We start from the raw sequence: 4941 nt of genomic DNA, 5'->3' as shown, positions 1-4941 counted from the left end.
TGCCTGGGTGGCTCAATGGGTTGAGCGACCGGCTTTGGCTCAGGTCATGATCTCACGGTTTGTGAGTTCGAGCCCCGCATCGGGCTCTGTGCTGACAGCTCAGAGCCAGGAACCTGCTTCTGATTCTGTGTCTCCCTCTCTCTCTGCTCCTCCCCCACTCATGCTCTGTCTCTCTCTGTCTCAGAAATAAATAAACATTTTTAAAGAATTGTCTTTAATTTTTTTAAGATAATACATACATGTGCTCAGTTTACAAGAAAAGCAGTTTTAATGCATCTTTCCAGAAAAGTTTAGGGCATATACAAGCCGAGTGTGTGTGTGTGTGTGTGTGTGTGTGTGTGTGTGTGTGTGTGTTTGGTACACAGTCTACAATTTGGCACCTTGATATTTTCACTTAATCGACACAGTCGATTTTCACAAAATCGACACAGTCCTCCATCATATGGGTGTGTCACAATCTATTTCACTAGTCCCCTCCTAGTGGGTATTTTGGTTATGTCAGTCTTTTGTTGCTACAAACAATGGTGCTTGCAGGAAATATCTCAGTACATATATTTGTCTGCACTTGTGTGTGTAGCCGTAAGACAAGTTTATCAATATGACAATGCTGAGTCAAAGGTTCTACACTTTTTAAAAGTTTATCTATTTATTTTGAAAGAGAAAGAGAGAGAATGTGTGCCCGGATGCGGGGCTCGATCCCACAAACCATGAGATCGTGACCTGAGCTGAAATCAAGAGTCAGATGCTCAACTGACTGAGCCACCCAGGCACCCCAAAGGTTATGCACTTTTAAATTTGGGGTTGATTTTTGGGAATTTGGATAGATTTGGAATTGCCTTCCAAAAAGTTTGCACCAATTTGCAACCCCCAACAATGGAGGACAGTGCCTGTTTTCCCACATCCTCACTCTATTATATTATAGGTATTATAAGGCCTTTTGATGTTTGGTGAGGCCTATTTGAAAGTCTTTGTCATAGGCCGGTAATGATCTGTCTTTTTCTCCAAGGCAGAGACTGTATCTTTTCTATCCCTATACTTCCAGTGTAGGATCTAAATATGAATGAAGGTAAACAGGATTGCATTTTGGTGGGGATGAAGGGAAGGGGTAGAAGGTTAGAGCTAAGCAGGAAGTCTGGTTTTTTTTTAATGTTTATTTATTAATTTTGAGAGGGGAGGGAGGGGCAGAGAGAGAGAGAGAATCCCAAGCAGACTCCACGCTGTCTGTGCAGATGTGGGACTGGATCCCACGAACCATGAGATCATGACCTGAGCTGAAATCAAGAGTTGGACACTCAAATGACTGAGCCACCCAGGCAGCCCTAGGAAGCCTGTCCTTAAGGGTCACTCTCATTTCCAGGCCTCAGTCAAGCCTCTGCCCCAAACCCAACAGCCCTCCTCTGGCAGGAGCCTCCCAGATTTTGAGATCTGAGATGGAAGGCCCAAATTCCTGAAACAGCTCTCACTTAGCTCTCCTGCATCCCAGGGATGGGCATCATCATCTCTGAGACCCCTAAAGACTAGAAATAAGGGGTGCCTAGATGGCTCAGTTGATTAAGCAACTGATTCTTGATTTCGACTCAGGTCATGAACTCACAATTTGTGAGTTCAAGCCCCACATAGGGCTCTGTGCTGACAGCACGGAGCCTGCTTGGGATTCTGTCTTTCCTCTCTCTCTCTGCCCTTTGCCCCACTCTCAAAAATAAATAAATAAACTTAAAAAAAAGCTGGAAATAAGTCAGGTGTTCAGCTATAGGGGTCAGTGAAACCAGCAATCCAATAGACCTTTCTGCAATGATGAAAATGTTTCCTTCTATCGGTGCTGTCCAGTATGACAGCCACTGGCCATATGTAGCTATACTGAGCTCTTGAAATGTGGCTAGTGCAACTGAGGGAATGAATTTCAAATTTGACTTAATTGTAATTAAGTTCAGTGTAAATAGCCACATGTAGCTACTATAGTGGACAGTGAAGGGTTAAATAAACATAATATATCTCCACAATGGGAAAATATGCAGCTGTAGAAGAAGGAAAGGGAGAAGGAGAAGGAGGAGGAGAAGGAGGAGGAGGAGGAGGAGGAGGAGGAGGAGGAGGAGGAGGAGGAGGAGGAGGAGAAGGAGAAGGAGAAGGAGAAGGAGAAGGAGAAGGAGAAGGAGAAGGAGAAGGAGAAGGAGGAGAAGGAGGCGGCTGTCAGATATTGATATGGAAAGATCTCCAGGATATTTTGAAGCAAAAAGACAGTGCAAAACAGCATATATGCCGTGCTGTCTTTTGTGTAAGAAAGGGAGGTGGAGATAAGAATAAATGTTTGTATTTGCTTGAATTTACATGAGCAGGTAACAAAAGTAGTAACCTATAAAGTGCTGGGAAACAGGGTAGACCAGGCAGAGGTGGGAGCAAGACTTCCCAATACATTTTTCTAAACTGTTTTGGTTTTTGAACCATATGCATTTATTCTCTATTCAAAAGTTTAAGTAGGGGCACCTGGGTGGCTTAGTCACTTAAGCGTCTGACTCTTGGTTTTGGCTCGGGTCATGATCTCACGGTTTAGGAGTTCGAGCCCCACAACCGGGCTCTGTGCTGATGGTACAGAGCCTGGCTGGGATTCTCTCTCTCTCTCCTTTCTCTGCCTAATCCCTCCCTTGCTTGTGTGCTCGCGCTCTCTCTCTCTCTCTCAAAACAAATAAATAAACTTTAAAAATTTCCCTAAAAAAGTTAAGGTAAAATAAAATCAAGTTGCTTATTGGCAATTTGTGTTAGATGAGGGAAATAATCCCACTGTCCTGTCTATGTGACCTCCCAGAGGACAGCCCAGGGGAAAGGGATGGGCAACACTTCATGAGCCATGCCCTAGGTGACACAAGTGCCCAAACCTGGTAAAGCATCAGAATCGGAATCTCAGCAGATGTGCCTTTTATGGTCCACGCAGACACTGAACTATCCTTGTCAACACCTCCCAGTGAAGAGAGGATAAGTCCTTAGTACCAGGCGCATGTCCCTTCCCTGGAGAGAGCAATGCCTAAAGACTGGAAATAAGCCAGGTAGAGGCTGTCCACATGTCATTCAAAGCTGAACAGCAGCCCTGCAAGGCAGGCCTACTGCTCTGCTCTCTGAGCTCAGTGTCCTCTTAAAGGACTGATTTATCCAAGGTCACACAGCTGGTAAATCTGAACCACAGGGCCAGGATCTGAACCCAGTCATACAACCCCTGAGCCTCAGCTTTCTCATTATGAAAAAATGACAATAGGACCTCATAGAATTGTTTTAAATATTAAATAAAATTTCAACTTAAGAGTCAACAGAGACTTTTACTTCCAACAATATGGTGGACTATATGTCCAGAGAAACGCTTCTAGTACAAAGCAACTAGAAATGCTAGATAAAAGATTAAAAGCTGTGTGTGTGAGTGTGTGCATGTATGATATTTTCAATGCAAGGCCAAGCTTACAAGAAAAGAAAATCCTCAAAGGCACAAATCCAAAATGGAAGACAAAACCTGGGGCCTCATAAGGTAGGAGGTTGGAGCAGACATAATCCACTCCTCTCAAAAGTCAAGGGTGCCCAGAAGGTAAAATCTTTGGGTAAATGTGAGAAGCAAAAAAACAAAAACAAAAACAAAAACAAAAACAAAAAAAAAACAAAAAAACCTACCCTGCTGAGAGAGATAGTAGGATTCTTGCCTGCTTTAATTTATCAAGAATATATAACCGGGGCGCCTGGGTGGCGCAGTCGGTTAAGCGTCTGACTTCAGCCAGGTCACGATCTCGCGGTCCGTGAGTTCAAGCCCCACGTCAGGCTCTGGGCTGATGGCTCAGAGCCTGGAGCCTGTTTCCGATTCTGTGTCTCCCTCTCTCTCTGCCCCTCCCCCGTTCATGCTCTGTCTCTCTCTGTCCCAAAAATAAATAAACATTGAAAAAAAAATTAAAAAAAAAAAAAGAATATATAACCATTCTACAGTTATATGCACCTAATAACATATCTTCAAAATCATAAAGCAGAAATAGTGGGAAAAATAGACAAGTCCACCAATATAAAGGAAGATTTAAATGACCTCCCTCTGGAATTAGTAGTTTAAGCAGACAAAAAAGATCAGTAAGTACATAGCAGATTTGAACTGACAGGCTTACTTTAAGTGAATACTTTGAATTCTCCAGTCAACAATTATTGGCAAACACACTTTTGCTTTCAGCCACACATTTACAAAAGTGACCACATAGTAGATCACGAGGCAAGTTCTGACCAATTCCAAACAATCATACAGACCTCACTATCTGACAGCAATTAAATTAGAAATCAATAATCAAAAGACAGCATAAAAGACAAACCCATGTATTTGCAAATGTCAAAATGCACTTCTAAATAATTCATGGATTGAAGAACTCCTATCAGAAATTGGAAAATATTTGGAATAGAGGATCAGAAATATTACATACAAAGCCCTTAACACATAGGGCCCTAAAAATGGCAGTGAGGATGATGATGTTAAAGATGCAACAACAGTTTGCAGAGTGAGAGGTGTCTGTAAGACAAACTTGGCTTTGTCTGTAAGACAAACTTGGCAGTGGTTAATTCTGAGTTCAAAGGAGGTGTAAAGACTGAAGATCTGCGTTTGGAGGTAACCACTGAGTCTGAGAAGAGGGGTCCCAGAGGATGAGTTACAAACAACCTGTGAGTGGGATTATTCTGGTCCCATTTTCCTAATGAGGCCACCGAGGCTGCCAGCGGTGAGGCAACTCAAGTCATCCGGTTAGAAAGTGGCACAGCCAGGATTCAAATCCAAGTTGGCTGCCTTACTTTCATGCTGCCCCTGAGGGAGGGAGGTGGGGACAAGCTTTTTGGTTAACACCAGTCTGCCAAGAAGGTATCTGGTCCCCTCTCGAGCTTTGGGGTGTCTGGTGGAGTGAGCTGAGAGGCCACAAACCACAACTGTCGCCTTTGTTGGTT

Source organism: Lynx canadensis, chromosome E1, assembly GCF_007474595.2.
Source record: "Lynx canadensis isolate LIC74 chromosome E1, mLynCan4.pri.v2, whole genome shotgun sequence".
In the NCBI taxonomy this organism is placed as follows: domain Eukaryota; kingdom Metazoa; phylum Chordata; class Mammalia; order Carnivora; family Felidae; genus Lynx; species Lynx canadensis.
This window is presented reverse-complemented; position numbering follows the sequence as displayed.